This window comes from Delphinapterus leucas, chromosome 11 (assembly GCF_059928025.1).
Source record: "Delphinapterus leucas isolate spDelLeu-1000000601 "Yukka" chromosome 11, BTC_Dleu_Yukka2, whole genome shotgun sequence".
Taxonomy (NCBI): Eukaryota; Metazoa; Chordata; class Mammalia; order Artiodactyla; family Monodontidae; genus Delphinapterus; species Delphinapterus leucas.
In genome coordinates this window covers 34,293,906-34,316,990 of record NC_143139.1, presented here as the reverse complement: position 1 = coordinate 34,316,990, position 23,085 = coordinate 34,293,906, and the positions used below count along the sequence as shown (strand labels likewise).

Genomic DNA, 23,085 nt, shown 5'->3' with positions numbered 1-23,085 from the left:
TTGCAGAGGTTCTCCCCAAGGAGTGAGGGGTCTGAGCCCCACTTTGGGCCCCTGAGCCTGGGGGTCCTGCCCTGGGAAAATGAGCTCTCAGAATGTGTGACTTTGAAGCCAGTAGGGCTTACTTTTGGGAGAGCCAGAGGGCTGTAGGAAATAGAGACTCCACTCTTAAAAGGCGTACAGGGCAGAAGCAGTAATTTGAAAGGAGCCTGGGTCACACCCACCTGATGATCTTGGAGAATGCCAGAGACCCTGGCAGCAGCCCTCCTGGGGAGCTCGTTCTACTACTAGGACACTGGTACTGGAAAGTGCTATTTTGGAATCCTCCTCTAGCTTATTAGCACTGAGACCTGGCCCCACCCACCAGCCTGTTGACCTAGAACTGGGATGCCTCAGGCCCAGAAGCTAGCCGAGGGGGACATAGCCCCCACTGATCAGCAGGCCAGCTGCCTTTGGACCCCCTGAATCTCCAGCAACTCTGGTACCCTGCCCCACCCACCAGTGGGCTGACACCAGCTCCAGGACCCCAGGGCCTTGCAGCCAGAGATCCTGGGACCTGGCTCCACCCACCAATAAGCCATCACTAGCCTTAGGACCACCTGAACCCTGACCCCACCCAACAATGGGCAGACAGCAAATTGAGGACACTCAGGGCCCTGTAACCAGATACCCCAGGATACAGTTCCACCCACCAGTGGGCCAGGACTAACCCCAGGACCTGTCTCACCAACCAGTGGGCTGGCACTAGCCCCAGAGTCCTCTGGGCACCAGACACACACAACAGCAGATGGACACCAGCTTTAGAACCACTGCAGCCCCACAGCCTGCCATGTCAGGACCCAGTGTACCCACCAGCAGGCCAACACCTTGGACACCTTGGGCCACACAGCTAGCTGTGTCAGGAACTTGTCCTGTCTACCAGTGGGCTGACACCAGATTTGGGACACACAGCCTGGAAGCCAGTCACACCACCAGGAGCCAGCACTAGTCACAGGGCCCCCTGACTCTCTGCAGCCAGTGACCTCATGACCCAGCCCCACCCTCCAGCAGCTCCACACAAGGCAAGGCCTGGCAAGTAACCAGACAGGGGCCAGCAACATCTGTCAAATCACCACAGTCAGCCCACCACAACAGAAGTGTCCATGCAGCCCACATAGGAGGCACCTCTAGAGCATGTAGCTCTGGTGACCAAGGGAGAGAGTGCTGCTGGGACAAATAGGATGTCTCCTACAAAAGGCCACATCTCCAAGATCAGGAAACATAGTCAACCTACCAAATACATTGAAATAAAAACAGTGAATTAGGCAAAAAGAGGCAACAGAGAAATATGTTCCAAACAAAGAAGCAGGAGTAAGTGGAGTGATGCTAGGCAATTTACCCAATAAAGAGTTCAAGATAATGATCAGAAATATACTCAAAAACCTCAGGAGAAGAAAGGATGAACACACTAAGAAGTTTAACAAAAAGAAAATATAAAGAAGAACCAAACAGAGCTGAAGAATATAATAACTGAAATAAAAATACACTAGATGGAATCAACAGTAGATTTAGATGATACAGAGGAACAGATCAGCAAACTGGAAGACAGAGTAGTGGAAATCACTGAATCTGAATAGAAGAAAGAAAAAGATTTAAAAAAATGAAGATAGCTCCACAGACCTCTGGGACAGCATCAACATTATTAACATTTACATTATAGGGGTCCCAGAAGGAGAAGAGAAAAGGGGGCAGAGAACATATTTTAAGACATAATAGCTGAAAACTTCCCTAACCTGGGAAAGAAAACAGACATCCAGGTCCAGGAAGCACAGAGAGTCCCAAACAGGATCAACCCAAAGAGGACCACATCAAGACACATTGTAATTAAAATGACAAAACTAAAGATAAAGAGATGGGAAAACAACAGATTACATACAAGGGAACCCCCACCCCATAAGGCTATCAGCTGAAATTTCACAGAAACTCTGCAGGCCAGAAGGGAGTGACATGATATATTTAAAGTAATGAAAGGGAAAAACCTACAACCAAGAATACTCTACCCAGTATGGCTATTATTCAGATTTGAAGAAGAGATCAACAGTTTTACAGACAAGCAAATGCTAACAGAGTTCAATACCACAAAACCTGCTTTACAAAAGTGTTAAAAGGACTTGTCTAAGCAGAAAAGAAAAGATCACAGCTTTAGGAATATGAAAATTACAAAACAAAAATCTCATTGGTAAAGGTAAACATACAGTAAAAGTAGTAGATAAACCAATAATAAAGTTACTAGGAAGGTTAAAAGACAAAAGGAGTAAAACCATCTCTGTCCACAATAAGCAGTTAAGGGATACACAAAATAAAAATATGTGAAATATGATGTCAAAAACAGTAAATGGAGGGGGAGGAAAATGCAGGGTTTTTAAAATGCATTCAAACTTAAGGCATACATGCATACACACACACACACACACACATACATATATACATCATGGTAACCACAAACCAAATATCTATAACAGGTATATACATAATAAAGAGAAAAGAATCCAAACATGACACTAAAGAGGGCCATCAAATCACAAGGAAAGAGAGCAAAAGAAGAAGAAAGCAACAGAAAAGAACTATAAAAACAACCCACAAACAATTAACAAAATGGAAATATGTAAGTACCTATCAATAGTTATGTTAAATGTTAATGGACTAAGTGCTCCAATCAAAAGATAGCTGAATGGATACAGAATGAAAGTGAGGGGATAGAAAAAGGTATTCCATGTAAATAAAAAGAAAGCAAGGGTACTTATATCAGATAAAATAGACTTGAAAACAAAGACTATAATAAAAGGCAAAGAAGAACATTACATACTGATCAAGGGATCAATCTAATAAAAAGATTAGCAATTGTAAATATATATGCAGCCAACATGAGGACACCTAAATACATAAAGCAAATATTAACAGACATAAAGGGAGAAATTGACAGTAACACAATAGTATTTCAAAACCCTCAAGAACATTAGCAAATTGAATCTAACAACATATAAAAAAGATTACGGGGGCTTCCCTGGTGGCGCAGTGGTTGAGAGTCCGCCTGCCGATGCAGGGGACGCGGGTTCGTGTCCCGGTCCGGGAGGATCCCACGTGCCGCGGAGCGGCTGGGCCCGTGGGCCATGGCCGCTGAGCCTGCGCGTCCATAGCCCATGCTCCGCAACGGGAGAGGCCACAGCAGTGAGAGGCCCGCGTACCCCAAAAAAAAAAAAAAAAAAAAGATTACGCACGACAGCCAAGGAGGATTTATCTCAGGTATGTAAGTCTAGTTTAACATTTGAAAATAAATTAATGTAATCCATCATGTAACAGACTGAAAAGGAAAAATCACATGATTATATGGAATAGTTGCAGAAAAAGCATTTGGTAAAATCCAACAACCGTTCATGATAAAAACTTTTGGCAAAATAGGAAGAGAGGGAAACTTCTACCTTAAAAAGAATATCTACCAAAAAAACCTGCAGCTAACATCATACTTAATCGGGAGAAATGTGAAGCTATCCTGCTAAATTCAGGAAGAAAGCAAGGATGTTCCTATCATCACTGCATTTCTATATCATACTGAAATAAAAACCATACAGAATGAGAAGGAAGAAATAAAACAGTCTTTGTAGATGACATGATTGTTTATGTAGAAAATCCAAAAGAATTGCTAAAAACAACAAATCAAAACAATTGATGGAACTAATAAGTGATTATAGCAGAAGTTGTAGGATAAAAGGTTAATGTACAAAAGTCATTCAGTTTTCTACATACTGGCAATGAACAAGTGGAATTTGGGATTAAAAACACATTACCATTTACATTACCTTTCCCCAAAATGATATATTTAGGTATAAATCTAACAAAATATGTACAAGGTCTATATGAGGAAAACTATAAAACTCTCATGAAATATATCAAAGAAGAACAAAATAAATGGAGAGATATTTCATGGTCATAGATAGTAAGACATAATATTGTCAAGATGTCAGTTCTTACCAACTTGATCTAGAGATTCAACAGAATCCCAATCAAAATCCAAATAAGTTATTTTGTGGATACAAACAGACTGATTCTAAAGTTTGTATGGAGAAGCAAAAGACCCAGAATAGCCAACTCAATATTGAAGGAGAAGAACAAAGTTGGAGGCCAGCCACTAGGAAACTTCAAAACTTAACAATAAAGCTGCAATAATCGAGACAGTGTTGTATTGGCAAAAGGACAAACAAATAGATCAGTGGAACAGAAGAGAGAGCATAGAAATAGACTCCCTTAAACATAGGCAACTGATACCTGACAAAGGAGCAAAGGCAAAAAAAAAATTGGACAAAAATAGTCTTTCAACAAATTATGCTGGAACAACTGAGCATCCACATGCAAAAAGTCAATCTAGATACAAACCTTACACCCTTCATAAAAATTAACTCAAAAGGGATCATAGACTTAAATGTAAAATGCAAAACTATAAAACCTCTAGAAGGTAACATAGGAGAAAATCTAGATGATCTTGGGTATGATGATGCCTTTTAAGATACAACACGAGACATGGTTCATGAAAGAAATAATTGATAAATTGGACTCATTGAAAATAAAATCTTCTGCTCTGCAAAAGACAATATCAAGATAATTAGAAGACAAACCAGACACTGGGAGAAAATATTTGCAAAAGACACATCTGGTAAATAAAGTACTATTATTCAAAATATGTAAAGGTGGAGATCAAGATTGTAGAGTAAAAAGATGTGGAGCTCACCTCCTCAAACGAACATATCACAAATGCATCAACGTGTGGAATAATCCTTACTGAAAACCAACCAGAAACTGGCAGAAGAACCCTTATACAACCAAGGCTGTAAGAAAGATATACACGGAATTGGGTAGGAAGGGAAGAAAAGGGATCAGGTAGGGATCTGTGCCCCTGGTAGGAACAGGGAGATTACATGAGCAGACACCCATTCTGGGCAGTGAGCCAGTTGAGCCACAGATTGGGCATCCCAATCCTGGGATCCAATGTAGAGGGACAAGTCCCCTTGGCTGTTTGAAGGACTGCTGCGTCAGACAGAAGGGCTGGAAAAACCTGGACTCTGCTCATAAGGAGAGAGGTCTGCCATAGCAGTTGCTGGGTTTCCTGTGACTGCCGCACTGCACACCTTAGCCCAAGCTGAGCAAATGCTCCAATCCTGATCTCTCCATGCCACAGTGTGGTACTAGATCTGGGTCAGCTAGAACCAGGAAAAAGACTCGACTGTGGGATGCAGAGGTGACCTGGTCCTGGGGTGGAGCTGGGGGTGGGGCAGCAGCCATTTTTGGCACTTAAGCAGCACCACAGAAGCTGCCAAGATCTCTGACAGTGACCACTGTACCACAGCTAACCTCCTGACACATGCTGAGAGTCCATGAGGGTCCCTGCCACCCCTGTGAAGCAGTTCCACAACAGGGCGGGGGTGGCAGAGGCAGGGGGCAGTGACTGGTTGTGAGATACAAAGGGGGCTTGCACCCAAGGCTGTGTCTGAATGGAACTACAGATGCCTACACAAGCAGTGCATTGGACCTCTGTCTGTGCAGGGACCCCACTTGCTTCAACACTCCTCTCCTCTGGGACAAATATCCTGGCATGGGGATAGGGGAAATACACAACACAAGGGAACAAAACTAGCTTGAGCCTGACACTCAAGGCTTCTGCTCCAGCAACTTGGGATCAGACTCCACCTCTGATGGTCAGTGATGGCCACTAAGCAGAGAGGAAGTCCTGCCTCACACCCACCATCGGCATTAGCCCTTCCAACCCTAGCCACACCACTTACGAAGGTGATCAGCACAAACTGAGGGAAACATAACTGGTGTCCATGTCAAATCCAGCCTTCCCACCAAACGTCTGTATTGGGACACTTGCATATAAGAACACCCCTTCAAGACTGTGATAGCTAACTGTTTCATCTACAGTCATAGAGGCAGAGAATGTTAACAGCAGCTCCACAGGGAAATTGTACCAAACATATAAAGAAGAACTAATACCTATGCTTCTCAAACTATTCCAAAAATTGAAGAGGACGGAACACTCCCAAATTCATTCTACAAGGCCACTATTACCCTGACATCAAAACCAGACAAAGACACTACAAAAAACCAAAATTACAGACCAACATAATTGATGAATGTAGATGCAAAAATCCTCAACAAAATATTAGCAAACCAAATCCGACAATGTATAAAAAGGATCACATACCATGATCAAGTTGGATTAACTCCTGGGACGCAAGGATGGTTCAACATTCACAAATGAATCAATGTAATATACCACATTAACAAAAGGAAAGATAAAAATTACATGATCATCTCAATAAATGCAGAAAAAGCATTTGCAAAATACAACATTGATTCATGATTAAAAACTCTCATCAAAGTGGGTATAGAGGGAACGTATTTCAACATAATAAAGGCCATTTATGACAAACCCACTACTAGCATCATACTTAACAGTGAAAAGCTGAAAGCCTTTCCTCTAAATTCAGGAACAAGACAAGGATGCCCACTCGTGCCAATTCTATTTAACATGTTATTGGAAGTCTTAGCCACAGCAATCAGATAAGACAAAGGAATAAAATGCATCCAAATTGTAATTGAAGGAGTAAAACTGTCACCATTTGAGGTGACATGATACTTTATATAGAAAACCCTGAAGTCTCCACCCAAAAACTATTCGAACTAATAAATGAATTCAGAAAAGTTGCAGGATACAGCATTAGTATACAGAAATATGTTGCTTTTCCATACACTAATGATAAACTACCAGAAAGAGAAATTTTTTTAAAATTCCTTTTAAAATTGCTTCAAAAAGAATAAAATACCTAGGAATAAACTTAACCAATGAGGTGAAAGACCTAGGCTCTGAAAACTATCAAACAGTGATGAAAGAAATTGAAGACAATACAAAGAAATGGAAAGGTATCACTTGCTCTTGGATTTGAAGAATTACTATTGTTAAATGGCCATACTTCCCAGGGCAATCTACAGATTTAATGCAATCTCTATCAAAATACACATGACATTTTTCACAGAACTATAACAAATAATCTTAAAATTTATATGGAACTACAAAAGACCTAGAATTGCCAAAGTAATCTTGAGAAAAATACCCGAAGCTGGATGTATCATGCTCCCTGACTTCAGGCAATACTACAAAGCCACAGTAATCAAAACAGCCTGGTACTGGCACAAAAACAGATACATTGATCAATGAAACAGAATAGAGAGCTCAGAAATAAACCCATGCATCTGTGGTCAATTAATATATGACAAAGGAGGCAAGAATATACAATGGAGAAAAGACAGTCTCTTCAACAAGTGGTGCTGGGAAAACTGGACAGCTGCATGTAAAACAATAAGATTAGAACATTTCCTCACACCATGCACAAAAATAAACTCAAAATGAACTGAAGTCCTAAGTGTAAGACCTAAAACCATAAAAATCCTAGAAGAGAACATAGGAAGAACACTCTTTGACATAAATTGTGTTTTTTGATATGTCTCCAAAGGCAAAAGAAATAAAAGCAAAAATAAATGAATGGGACCTAATTAAACTTAAAAGCTTTTGCACAGCAAAGGAAGCCATTGACAAAATGAAAAGACAACCTATGGGATGGGAGAAAATATTTGCAAATGATATTACAGACAAGAGGTTAATGTCCAAAATATATAAAAAGCTCACACAACTCAACAACAAAAAAACAAACAACCCAATCAAAAAATGGGCAGAAGACTTGAATAGACATTTTTCTAAAGAAGACATACAGATGGCTAACAGGCATATGAAAATGTGCTAAACATCACTAATTGTTAGAGAAATGCAAATCAAAACAATGAGATATCACCTCACACCTGTCAGAATGGCTAACATCAAAAAGTCTACAAATAACAGCTGTAGGAGAGGATGTGGAGAAAAGGGATCCATTGTACACTGTTGGAGAGAATGTAATTGGTGCAGCTGCTATGGTAAACAGTATGGCGGTTCCTCATAAAACTAAAATTTGAACTGCTATATGATTCAGCAATTCTATTCCTGGGTATATATCTGAAAAAAATGAAAACACTAACTCAGAAAGATCATGCACCCCAATGTTCATAGCAGCACTGTTTACAATAGCCAAGATGTGGAAGCAACCCAAGTGCCCACCAACAAATGAATGGATAAAGAAGATGTGGTATATATATGCATAATGGAATATTATTCAGCTAAAAAAAGAATGAAATTCCATCACTTGCAGTAGTGTAGATGGAACTAGAGAATATTATGTTTAGTGAAATAAGACAGAGAAAGACAAATACTTATGATATCATTTATTTGTGGAATCTGAAAAATAACACAGATGAATGTATATGCAAAACAGAAACAGACTCACAGATATAGAAAACAAACTAGTGGTTACCAGTGGGGAGAGGGAAGATGGGTGGGGCACATTAGGGGTATGGGATTAGAAAATATAAACCACTATGTATAAAATAGATAAGCAAAAGGGATATATTGTATAGCACAGGGAATTATAGCCATTATCTTATAATAATTTTAATGGAGTATAATCTGGAAAAATACTGAATCACTCTGCTTTACATCTGAAATTAATATAATATTGTAAATCAACTATACTTTAATAAAAAAGAAAATATACAAAGAATTCTTAGGGCTTCCCTGGTGGTGCAGTGGTTGAGAGTCCGTCTGCCGATGCAGAGGACATGGGTTCGTGCCCCGGTCCGGGAAGATCCCACATGCTGCGGAGCGGCTAGGCCTGTGAGCCATGGCCGCTGAGCCTGTGCATCCGGAGCCTGTGCTCCGCAATGGGAGAGGCCACAACAGTCAGAGGCCCGCGTACCACAAAACAAAAACAAAAACAAAACAAAAAAGAGTTATTAAAACTCAACAGTAAGAAAACAAACAACCCTATTAAAAATGGGCAAAAGACCTGAATAGACAATTACCAATGAAGGTATACAGATGGCAAATAAGCATATGAAATGATCTTCAACATCGTATGTCATTTGGGAATTGCAAATTTAAACAAGAATGAGATACTATTACATACCTATTAGAATGGCCAAAATCCAAAACACTGACACCACCAAATGCTGACAAGGATGTGGAGCAGCAGAAATTCTCATCCATTGCTGGTGGGAATGCAAAATGGTACAGCCACTTCAGAAGACAGTTTCACACAAAAGTAAATATACTTTTACCATATAATCCAGCAACTGTGCTCTTTGGTATTTACCCTAGGAGTTGAAACTTACATCTACACGATTCTGCACACAGATGTTTATAGGAACTTTATTCATAATTGCTAAAACTTGGAAGCTATTGAGATGTCCTTCAGTAGGTGAATGGATAAACTGGTACATCCAGACTATGGAATATTATTTAATACTAAAAAGAAATAACCTTTCAAGCCATGAAAAAACATGGAGGAAACAAATTCATATTAGTAAGTGAAAGAAGCCAATCTAAAAACGTTACATACTACACAATTCCAACTATATGACACTCTAGAAAAGGTAAAATTATGGTGACAGTAAGTCTTTCATGAGAGACACACAAAAATTCTTAGCAAATATTAGTAAATTAAGTCTAACAATTGATAAAAAGGATAAGACATTATGATCGAATAGAACTTGTCCCATGAATGAAAGGCTAGTTAATATTTTAAAAAAACATCAATAGGGCTTCCCTGGTGGCGCAGTGGTTGAGAGTCTGCCTGCCAATGCAGGGGACACGGGTTCGTGCCTCGGTCCGGGAAGATCCCACATGCCGTGGAGCGGCTGGGCCCATGAGCCATGGCCATCCAGAGCCTGTGCTCCGCAACGGTAGAGGTCACGACAGTGAGTGGCCCGCGTACCGCAAACAAACAAACAAACAAAAAATCAATAAACAAAATTCATCATATTAACAGAATAAAGGAGAAAATCCATACAACCCTTTTAATTAGTGCCAAAGGGCCTTTGACAATATTCAACATACATTCATGATAGTCTCAGAACTAGGAATGGTAAGGAGCTTTATCAAATGAATAAAGAGTATCAACAAAAAAACCTACAGCTTAACATCATCTTTAATGGTGAAAAACTGAACTGTTTCCCCCTGGGATTGGCAGCAAACCGACATAGCCTGCTTTTACCACTTCTATTCATCGTTAGAGTAGGGTCCTAGCCATTGAAAAAAGACAGAATAAAGAAATAAAAGACTGAAAAAGCTGAAAACAAAAAAGTAAATCTGTCCCTATTTGCAAATACTATCATTATCTATGCAGAAAATTCAAGGAGGTCAACAAAATATTTCCTAGAATTTACAAATGAATTTAGCAATGTCATAGGATGCAAAGTTCATATGCAAAAGTCAATTGTATTCTTACATATTGAAGCAAACAATTGAAAAACAAAATTTTAACAATCCATTCTGAATAGTACCCAGAAAAACCCCAAATTAAAACATAAGATATCTAGGAATAAATCTAATAGAAAATGTTCGACGTTTACACTGAAAATGACAGAAGTTTCTGAGAAAAATTAAAGACATGCTATATAAATGGAGAGTTATAATAAAGACTCATTATTCTTCAGATGACCAATATTCTTAAGATCCCCAAACTGATTTATAAAATCAATGAAATCCCAATCAAAATTCCAGGTTTTTTTTTTTGTAGAAATTAACAACGTTTTCATAAAACTTCCATGGAAATGCAAAGGATCTAGAATAAACAAAGCAGTAAAAAAGAAGAAAGTTGGAGGATTTACCCCAGTAAATTTCAAGGCTTACTATAAAGTTATAGTTTGCTATTGGTGATAAAATAGACACACACATAAGTAGAACAAAAGAGAGTCTGAATGGGAAAAAATCATCAAACTTACTCTACATCATACATAAACATTAGTTTAAAAACAATCTAAATATGAAATCTAAAATGATAAAATTTCTATAAGGAAATATAGGAGAAAACATCTTGAGTTAGGCAGAGATTTCTTAATTAGAACATAAAAACTTGAGTCATAAAAGAAAAAATTGATAAATTGGATTTCATCAAAATTTAAAACTTTGCTCTTCAAAACACACAATTAAGGGAATTCCTTGCTGGTCCAGTGGTTAGGGCTCTGTGCTTCCACTGCAGAGGGCACGGATTGAATCCTTGTTCAGGGGAACTGAGATCACACAAGCTGAGCAGCGTGGCCTAAATAAATAAATAAATAAACAAATAAATAAAATTTGTTAAAAAAACCACACAGGGCTTCCCTGGTGGCACAGTGGTTGAGCGTCCGCCTGCCGATGCATGGGATACAGGTTCGTGCCCCGGTCCGGGAAGATCCCACATGCCGCGGATCGGCTGGGCCCGTAAGCCATGGCCGCTGAGCCTGCGCATCCGGAGCCTGTGCTCCGCAACGGGAGAGGCCACAGCAGTGAGAGGCCCGCGTACTGCAAAAAACACACACACACACACAATTAAGAAAATCAAAAGGCAAACCACAAACTGGTAGAAATTATTTTTTGCAACATGTATCAGACAATGAACTTGTATCCAGAATATATAAAGAACTGCTTTAAGTAAATAATAGGACAAACATCCTAATGGAATATGATATGCTCAAAGTTATTAGTCATCAGGGAAATGCAAACTAAAACCACAATGAGAACCCACACATAAAAATGTCTAAGATTTTATAAACTGACCCAAACTGGAACCAACACAAATGCCTATCAAAGGAATGGATCCACAATTTTCTGTATAGTCAGACAATGGATACTACTCAGCAATAAAAAGGAAGATATTATCAATACACATAACCACATTGGTGAGTCACAAAATCATTATGCTGTGTGAAAACACCTGGGTAAAATAAAGTACATGGTCTGTGATTCCATTTATATAATATCCTAGAAAATGCAAACTAATTTATAGGGATAGAAAGATCAATGATTGCCTAGGGACCATATGAAGGGAGAGATGGATTACCAAGGGGCACATGAAAACTTTTGGAGGTGATGGAAATGTTTCTCTTGATTTTTCTTGATTTTTCTTGATTGTAGTGAGGGTTCACAGGTGTATACTTATGTCAAAACTGATTAAATTATAAACTTTAAATATATGAAGATTTACCTCACTTATACCGTAATATAGTTAAAAAATAAAAAAATACGGATGGACATTCTCTATAGTTCTATACCAAGCAAAAGCAAACTTTGTTTCTCCCTTAAAAAAACAAAATAGAACTTGACTCTAAAACACTAATTTGACTTTACTCCCCTAAAAAATACATGTGTGTGTATTCCTCCCTAATATAAATATACATATTTAATGTTTATTATGTACATTAAATAGTAAGCTTCATGGGAGATAAGAACCATAACATTTGTATCTCTGTCTTCCATTGGCCTTGTGCAGTGACAGTTAAGGGCTTTTAATGCCTTTTTATGAAAACATCTTTTATTAGACTAAAAAAAGTTGGGACAGATTATCCCACCTTTTCTGTTTAAGCTCTACTGAAGAGTGTTGAAAAGACCAAAAATGCATAAAGCACACATTAAGATGAAGAAAGAATGGAGAATTATCCAGAAGCATATCAATAAAACAAAAATATATCCCTGCTAAGAAGACCATCAGTGTACTCTCAGGACGTAAATGTATAAAAGCCTTTCAACTGAAACATCACACACACACACACACACACACACACACATCACTTTTATCTTTGCAATAAATGAAAAGGAGAATCATAAATTGGAGACCCCTCACACTGTATTTAAAAGCAACCTACAATTAACTTTAAAACAGTTACTTTATCCAGACTAACTGAAGGGTAAAAGCTTTGAAAAAACTCAGCTGTTCCAGTCAGTGCTTTCATGCATTTAAGTAATGGGTCATGCTTAGAGAAGCTCTATTTCCTACCCTACACCAAGAAAAGCTGTGTTAGGCTGCGACTTTAAACCCTACCCCCAGCATGTTCGTTAAGTTTGAATTCCAGTTGACGATCTCTCAGTCACTTGAAATTTTCCCCTAAATTTTTTTTTTGCTATCCTTTGGCTGATGGTCTCCAAATACAAACTCCTGAAGAAACCCTATAGCAGAAAAATTTCCTCCTAATGCTGACTCGGGAGAAATGTTCCTTGTTGTTTGTTGATTTTTTAACTCCTCTGGGTGGCAGTGGAGAGGCTGAAGCTACTGAATTTGTCTCAGAACAGAGGGTATTTGTATACAGTTTTATGTTATACAGTACATCAGACACTTCAAATTCCAAAGTGTTGTTATAATTGTTAAATAATACATCACTGAAATTTGTCTTAATGTAGAACATTCCAGTCCTCCACAAACATTTATGAGCTCCATTTTTCTTCTGCTTATTAAACAACAATCTTCCTGGCACATACACAGTACTGTGCATCCTAGCCAAATAAATCACTGTCAGATGAAATTAGTTAATATTAATGCATATTTCATGCAAGGTTGCAAACAAGTTTAACACCCACCTTCTATAAATAAGATCATTTGATGTTAGCATGTGAAACTTCAGTCATCTTGACGTTTTGAGTCTCAATTCATTTAAACATAGATTTGTTAAGGTAGCATGCATTTTGATTGCTGTTAGATCTAGTGATGTGATACCCAGAGGCAATTTTGCACCTGTGGAAAGGATTACCAATAGTTTTGCCTTGCCAACAGTTACCACTCTGAAATAGCGTGAAATACTGCAGTTCACTCTGTGTGAACACAATCGTTATACTGAGCTGCCTTGTAAAGAACTGTGATCTTTGAACTTTGGGAGTTGCTTAGGCGCCTCAGAAATGAAAGAGCAGTTGAGTGGGAAAGTTTTAAAATCGGCATTGCAAAATAATGTTCCTAAAATGATTACACTGAAAGAAAAAAAGGGAGGAGGAGCACCCTTTCCATTCAATTCTCATTCTTCTGAGACTCAAGAATGAGATTATAAAATTAAAAACTAAATTTTTGTATCAAAGTGTAAGCATCTAGTTTGGAGTTAGTAACAGAACTCTCTCACTGATATTTTTTATTTTTTTGGCTCCCCTCAGTTAGGTAGAAAGTATGAGAAAAAGCAAGTAATACTGTCAGTGCTTGTGGATTTGCCACCAAGCACTTCTGTGAAACCGAACAGAGAACATTTGCCTCTCCAGTGAGTCCTCCTAAGAATCCGCATTATCTCCCCAAAACACACCCTTATGTTCTGTGGAGTCCCAAGTTCAGTGCTGAAATTCAGCTGAATTACCAGAGGAGGTTCTGATCTGCCAGTGGGAAAATACTATTTGTCTTAGAACACTCATAGACCACAAGCATGGCAGGAATTTGTCGGTTAAATTGATCTCATTTATTCATTTTTTAAAAAGCTGTATTTATTCCATCAAGCAGTTTGGAACTATTTCATCCTACTCTTCACTCTACCCTCCTTCATATTCCTCATTTTTCTATGTATTTATTTTATTTAAACCCCACTGTTTTTTTCTTTGAGATCATTTTCATGATGAACTATGGAGCAAAGGATGTTGAGAGGTGGAAGGGGCTTTAAAGATCATGTAATCCAATGTTCTCATTTCACAGTTGAAGAAATGAGGGTTCAAGATGTGAAGCTATTCATCTAGTATTGCTAGAGGGTTGCAGAGCCCAGGACTATCTCTCTGATTCCCCAACTTGTAGTTAGTGCTCTTTCTGTCTTTCCTTACTTGCTCTCAAGACACATAATCTCTCCTTTTTGGGGGGTGGGGTATTTGAGCTAAGTTTTTACATTGGCAGTCTTAACGTGGTATAATGGAAAGGCATCAGTAATTCTGCCTGAAGCAACATTTCTTCACTGCTGGCCAGTATGCAGGGAATTTCCACCATTAGATCATCAAAAAAAGAATGTCTACTGTTTCTTATGAATGGACGTTGGTTCCAACACAAAGATTTGCCCTATTGAAAACTCCTACAGTGATTTTGGCAAAATGGATATTCTATCCCTTGATCCTTACCCTTTGACATTCATTAATCCCAACTCATCTCATCAGATACAAGGAAAATTACAGTCACCCTTTCTTAGGACACTGGTCACCAATCTCAAAGAATGTACAAGGGAATTTCTGATATTATACTTCCTAAGTGTTTAGATTGCACAATTGTTCTAAACAAAGAGATACTGTATTAATGGTTCAGAAGTAATTGGGAGGAAGGAAGGAAGGAAAGAAGGAAGGAAAGAAAGATAAGAAGAATGAAAAAACTGATGGGAAAAAAGGAAGACGGTCTAAATACCATTAATTGTTACAGGCTTGAGGTTTTCCTAACCTGGGTATGGCCAAGATGACAAGTTCTATGGGCAGATAGAGCCAGATAAGATTTGTCCAAACTAATAAAGGAGCTCAGAAATGAAACACATTTTCATTAGATTATTAAAGGAGATTCTCTTGAGTCCATAAGAATAAAGGGATTGGAATAAGGGTTTTTCTAATATAATAGTAGCCATATAGATTGCATAGAGAACTCATGAGTTTTAACCACTGCTAGAAGTTGCCCTTATCTGGTCCATCAGTGTCTTCTGGTCATAAATGGGCTTAGGATTCCTCATTCCTCCACCACTTTAGCATAGGTGGAATGGCAGGCATAGATTCCTTATTTATTTGTTTGTTTGTTTGTTTATTTATTTGTAATTGTAACAAATCAAAATTTTCCAATTTAGTGTCTTTAAAACTTTACCCTTATGTGTGTATAGATACAATGTTGTCACCCATGGTGAATAGAGTGATAGATTCTGGAATCACTGTATAAGAATAGAATAATAGGTTATGCTGATTTTGTTTTTTCTATGTTTTTTATATACATGTATAGTTTATTGAGATATAATTGACTTATACGGCACTGTATAAGTTTAAGGTGTATAACATAGTGATTTGACTTACATACATTATGAAAGGATTACCACAATAGGTTTAGTGAACATCCATTACCTCGTATAGATACAATATTAAAGAAATAGGAAATATACCAGGATTGATGGTATCAGGGGTGTGGTAAAGGAGGAGGAGGGGGTCAGGATCTTCAGTTTTGCTCTTGATAACTGGATGAATGGTGATGACATTCACTGGATAGAGTACACTGAATAAAGAAGCACACAGGGAAGGACTCATTCAGATTTAGAGATGAAAAGTAGGACAGATGTGGGAGATTTGGCAAGTAGTTGCATATATGGGTCTGGAGCCCAAATGAGAGGACTGGGTTGAAGAGAAGATTCAGTTTAGTGACGCAACTGAAGCCATGAGAACAGAAGCTACTCCCTATGGAGAGTGTGAGGTCGAGAATTAATGAGGATTGAAGGCTGAAATTTTGAGAATACCTACATTGATGGGATCCTCAGAGAAAAATGCACATTTGATTTCTATGGTGACAAATTTTTACCTGTTGAATCACAAAATAGTAACTATATTGTATATTCACACTGTTTGCTCCCCCATACTTTGATCCTTTTAAAACTAATACATATTTCAATAAGTACCAAATGACTCTATTCCTGTAAGTATATGCAGCACCATCATCACAAACAACAAAATCAAAGCTCTAAGGGCTAGACAGAGTTCATCTGATTTGCCTCCCACCCCAGATTGGTGACATACATGTGTGGGCTGTTATCTTGTCAGCTTTCACAATGTCTCTGCAGTAGGTGTCAAAACAGCAATCAGGTAAGCTGATTATGGACCTCGACATACCTGACATTCTTCGCCCAAGCACATGGGTTTATTCTTCTTTCCTTCATTCTTCATTGGTGCTTCTGTATCTTCAAAAACTTAACAAAAATATTTCAAGGACATGTAGCATTTATAAGATGTTGACTGACCAACAGCAATAAAGTTAAAAGTAATGAGGATTCCTATGAGTTATGCTGTTTTTAAGGAAGCATTAATGACTGATATAAACTGAGCTACTATTAAATCCATGTGGGCAGTTTGAATACTTTAAAAGAAGATAATGAATGGAGAAGGGGGAAAAGACAGTGAAAGTAAACTAAAAGAAATAGGAGTAAGTTAAGGTGCACTGTGTCAACCATCAAGTATTATTTGGTTATACCTTGAGAGTTAAAACAAATTTTATTTTTCTCATATTTAAAAAATTTTTATGTGTTAGATTTAATGCAGTGTTAGAAGGCTGGTCTCTGCTATTGCCATGGAGGTGTGCCAGTGAAATAGAATATTATCTTAAGATTAAAAAGACATTTTCTTTATTTATTTTACATCCACAATCAGGGAAGAATATACTTGCAGCCCCTTTCTGCCACATACTGAGGATCACTGCCATGCACAGAATTGTAGCCATTCATATCAGTTTGGAGGATCCCAGGGCCACTAGGGCAAAGCGTATTCTCTCAAATTGGAAACAGAAGTAAAGAGTTCCACTGAGTAAATTCATGTTCCATATTTAATCTAAAAAACAAGATGCAGGGCTTCCCTGGTGGCGCAGTGGTTGAGAGTCCGCCTGACGATGCAGGGGACACGGGTTCGTGCCTGGTCCGGGAAGATCCCACATGCCGTGGAGCGGCTGGGCCCTGAGCCATGGCCGCTGAGCCTGCGCGTCCGGAGCCTGTGCTCCTGCAACAGGAGAGGCCACAGCAGTGAGAGGCCCACGTATCGCAAAAAAAAAAAAAAAAGATGCAAATTGATTCTGGATCCAAGGGGGAAAAGATCATAGTCACGTCACAAAATGTCTGTGACTGGACAGTTCTTCTCAATCTTTGGTCGTAGCATAGCCAGTTTGATGTTATCCAGACCATTTCCCCTGTCCACAACTTTGTCTATGCTGTGACAGCTGTGCCTGTGTACCTCGAGCAAAGAGCAAAGGACTGAAAGATAAGAAAGAGAAACACTTGCTTACGAATGTCCTGTTTTAAAGCTCGGGGGTCAGGACACAATTGTACTGCGCCTGTCATGGGGCCTTGTGGACAATGGCACCCAGAAAAATGCTCTGTGTTTCTAATGACATAGCCAGTGTGACACTTCTGAGCATCATATATACATTTTTTTAAGTTGGAATAAGTTTTCCTGTTATATCTCAGGATCACTAGATATCTCAGTATCACTAGAAGCTTTTATCTTAAAAGAAATTTTCTTTTATTTCCAGAGCATTTATAATTACCAAATAATTGTTTTAAAGATTATTTAGTAGTTTCCTCAGTGTACAGTAGGTCATTATTTACTGTTTTTTAAACAGATTGAAAAATGTATATTATTTTGAGATAAAAACTTTCTGTATAAGTAAATAAATCTTATCTAAAATGGTTTGTGTATTCTTTATTTCCATATTGTGGAAGAGAAATTTTAGCTCTAAATAAGTAGTGGTAGTATCTTTAACTCTGACTTTAAGGTACTTTCTCAGAGTATTTTGTCACTTTTGGAAATTGAGTGGATTTTGTTTTTTGGTTTTTTTGCAGTTACATTGTTACAGTTTCCTTGGCAAAGGCCAACTTATTCCACTCATCTTTGCCCAGAGCATCCTGATGTGGCAGCAGCTGTTCTGCTTAGAAGCTGGTGTGATTAGTGTTCTGGGTTCAACCCATCTTTGTTTTAGGGAGGTACAATTTGGCCTATTAAAAAAAAGGTTTTTACATTTGATATGTTGTCCGTGTAAAGGGAAGATCCTCATCTACTCCTCTGTGGAATTCTGGGAGAATGAGGCATACTTAACATTATTTTCCAAATCTCCTATGTGAACAAGTATATCAATGAAATAGACATCTTTCATCACCACAGTTTGAGTTATTTGTCCATTATTTTGCATTTCTGTTCCATTTTGCACAGTACTATTTGAAGTCGTTTATAGGTGAGATGTTTGTAAAATACAGAACTTGTTCACCAAATCAGCTAAGAGGAAAACTTTAGGGATTTCTGTATGATTTAAAACATAGACTTGATTTTTATTTTAAAAATGGCAATCACTGTATAGTGACAATGCATACCTTCGAAACCCATCCTAACAAAGCTGTACTTGACCGTCACTGCACATGCAGATTGCTTTAGTGATGAATATGCCTTTTGTAAACTCAGTATGCACATGGTAGCAAATAGCATCTCAAATTTAGGGAAATTATAAATATATCTTTATGTCTTCAGTGGAAAATAGAGAGGGACAAATATTTTCATCATTTAATAAAAGAAGAAATTGAAACATAAGTGTGCATAATCCATGCAAAATCAAATCAGTAAGCATGGTCTTCTTGATTCTACCTTTGTGCTTCCTTTCTGGACATGGCAAGTATTAACCAACTTCTGATCTATCATGGTGCCCCATGGATGAACAACTGAATGACCCTCTTCTCATATCCTTTTCACTTTAATATCTTCTTTTTTTTAAGTGAATGTACAATTTATTTAACATTCAAACTTCATTAAGACACGTGCAATATGGCAATTTTACTGGGGTAAACGTTTAACCCTATCTAGGATGATTGCTTGCTGGGGCTTAGCAACAGGGTCCAGTTCACACTTAGCACTAATTAAATACTTTATTGAATAAATATAATACCAAACAAAATGCATTCAAATGCTTTCTAAAAAAATCAATTTTAAAGGCCTTTCTGCGGGCTCCCCTGGTGGCGCAGTGGTTGAGAGTCCGCCTGCCGATGCAGAGGACACAGGTTCGTAACCCAGTCCGGGAGGATCCCACATGCCGTGGAGCGGCTGGGCCCGTGAGCCATGGCCACTGAGCCTGCATGTCCGGAGCCTGTGCTCCCACAACGGGAGAGGCCACAACAGTGAGAGGCCCGCGTACCCCCGCCCCCCCCAAAAAAAGGGCTTTCTATACAGGCTAATGACAAACACAATAAAGGCAGATATGCTAGTTTAACATAATTGGCTGATTTTATACAGCACTTATATCTTTTAGTCCACAAGTATATTATTAAATGATAGAGAACATCTAATACGACCATTTCTACAGAACTAGGAAATAAATTTCTAAGAAAGAAAGATTTTACAGACCCCAGCTTTTATACCCACCCCAACAGTCTAACTCTAAAGAGGATAAAGCCAACGACTTTCCTCACAAGAGCTCACGACTAATGTTGCTTTGCTATCAAAATCTGTATTTCTGATCCGCTATGAGCATTGATACAAGATTCAAATATTCCCAAAGAAAGAAGCACAATGCACGTTGTGATCGCCTATCAGCAACAGCGAGCACTGCATTCAAAACTATCTCATCCCAGGAATTAAATAAGGTCAGCCACATTCATTGGCATTTCCTCCACTGTAGTATTGTAGAAAGTCTCAGTGTCACGAAGAATCCTCTTGCCTCCTTCAGTAACAAAGTTTATAGCCACACCTTTCCTCCCAAATCGACCCCCTCTGCCAATTTCGCTCTTTATTCAGACAGTGTGCTGTTTCACTTATGATTCCACGTCCTAAATTACGTCAACGCCGTTTCTGAGTGCCATCTCGTCATCAACTGCTGCTATCAACCCCAACAAGTCAGTAGTGATCAGAACATGGCTTGACCCTGATCAGAATTCCCTCATGGTAACATCTCTTTCCTTCTGGTCCATGTCACCATGCAGAGCAGAAACTGAAATCCCTGGCATGCATTTTCTCAGTGAGCCAGTCCACCTTATGCCTTGTGTTGAGAAAAATAACAGCCTGTGTAATCGTCAGTGTCTCGTACAAGGCACAAAGTGTATCCAACTTCCATTCCTCTCTTCCAACATTAATATAATACTGTTTAATTTCTACAAGGGTCAATTCTTCCTTTTTCACCAGAATTTGTATGGGATCTCTCATGAATTTTTTGGTCACTTCCAACACATCTGTTGGCATTGTGGCAGAAAGCAACACCACCTGAACACTTGTATTTAATTTTTGGAAAATCTCATAGATTTGATCCTTAAACCCTCGGCTCAGCATTTCATCTGCTTCATCCAAAACAAACATTTTGATCCATTTTGGAGAAAGGTAACTTCTGTTTAACATATCAAACACTCTCCCTGGTGTACCAACAACAATATGTGGTGCTTCAGCCTGAAGTTTTTGCATTTCATTTCGAACGTTGGTTCCACCAATGCAGGCATGACAACTTGCTCCCGTATAGTCTCCAAGTGCCAGAATTACCTTTTGGATCTGTTGAGTCAGTTCTCTGGTGGCGGCCAATACTAGTGCTTGGGTCTCCTTGAACTTAATCTCCAACTGTTGCAGGATGGAAATAGCAAATGTGGCTGTCTTGCCAGTACCTGACGGAGCTTGAGCAATCACATCATACCCTTTAATACACGGGATAACAGCTCTCTGCTGAATAGCTGATGGCTTCTCAAAACCATAAGCATAGATGCCTCGAAGAAGAGACTCCTTTAAATTCATATCATCAAAGTTATCACAATCTCATTCCCGTTGCTCTCGATGACACCATCGGGCTCCATTCCCTCTGGGCCGCCGTGTTCTCTGTTATAATCCGTGGAGCTACCAGACATGATCCAATGAACCACTCAGTGCCCGACTGGAAAGCTAATACCTTTTTACTTCTATGTTAATATTCTGTCTATATGCTCCAGATTATAATTATATTTTAAAAGGGATTTTGCCTAAATTGGGCAGCTAATCTATAAAGAACAATATATAAGATGTCTATAAGCTATTTTTGCTGTTTATACCAGTGGGTACAAAAATCTAATTGCAAGGAAAGTTGCAGTTAAACATCACTCAGATATGAAGCACTGTGGGGCAAATATATTATGCATTGTACATCAATCTGTACATATGTACCCAAACCAAATCCTTGCTCCGCATCAGACATTTAATCATATTACCGGCATTTGTAGCTATCTGAAATTACTGCATTTACTTGTTGATTTATTATTTGTCTCCCATCATGACTATGTAAATTCCAGGAGAGTAGGGGCTTCTGATGGTTTTTTCCATTGCTGTATCCCAGGTGCTGTATCTCCAACACCTGACACAGACAAGATACCCAGTAAATATCAGCTGAACGGATAAATAAATGAATAAATGAATGAATGAATACTATGTATCAGGATCTGCATCTGGGGCCTGGAAGGCACCCTAGATCTTCCTTCTAAACATTTTATTTTATAGTTGGAAAAATGGAGTTTGAAGGAGAAAAAGTAGTTTGCAGCAAGCTACTTGGGATTATTAATAGTACACCTGGGACTAAAATATGGTCTCTTAACTCCTGGTCTAGTGTACTTTGAAATGCAATACAACTTGATATGAGTGGTGGTGATTTTTTATATGGAAATGGTAGAAATTCCTTCTGCAATTGGTTCAAGTAGAGATCCTAATTAGAATACATCATAATAATTAGAAATGACTGTGTATGAATAGAAGTATATGAAGAATAGGTGAATAAAAATACAAATTTGCATGTACAGTCTAATAACAACTATGTACAACGTATCTATGTCAATTAATAAGAGCCAGTGGATGTAAATGGTTATAAGTTGAAATAGATTTGACTTTTTCTATAAAATTAAAATTAATGAAGGATCATTCTTATTTTAACTCTTAGAAATTCTGCTTCTTGCTTCTTTTTAGAGAGTGTTAGCTTCTGGCGTTGTTTTAAACATTGCTTGGAATTATTTGTCTTTTATTCAAAGACTTTGTATCACAATATAAATGTCCACGTACAACTCTGCTTCTAATGTCTTCTGATAAATCAGTCCCTGGCCTCTTTGAAATCCCGAGTCTGTTATTTCTTCTGTCTTTCCTGTGCAGACACCTCACCACCCCAAAAGAAATATATTGCTCTTATACTTTTTAAAATATTAATTTACATTTTTTACAGGAATGGATCATTAAAAATATAGCTTTACAGATAGCTTACAATCACTGATGATAGGTAAGCTGGAAGGAAAAGACTCCTTAATATTCCATGAGGTAGAAGAATATTTCACTTCAAAAACTTTCCACAGTGTAATGACGAAGTCTTTCCACAGTGTAACAATGGAGAGAACTTTCACGTGGAAGTAGTATCCTATTCTGAGCTTACTCCCAGACTCCCATCAGTTAAAATTTCTTGACTTTGAACCTTTGTCATACAGTTCATTAGCAGACCTTTTTAATATGTTTCAAAT

The 23,085-nt window shown here is 38.4% G+C and overlaps 1 pseudogene; it reads right to left on the bottom strand.

The window, feature by feature from the left end:
- Positions 1-19,407: 19,407 nt before the first annotated feature.
- Positions 19,408-21,480, bottom strand: LOC111173686 (eukaryotic initiation factor 4A-II-like; annotated as a pseudogene).
- Between the last annotated feature and the right edge of the window lie 1,605 nt (positions 21,481-23,085).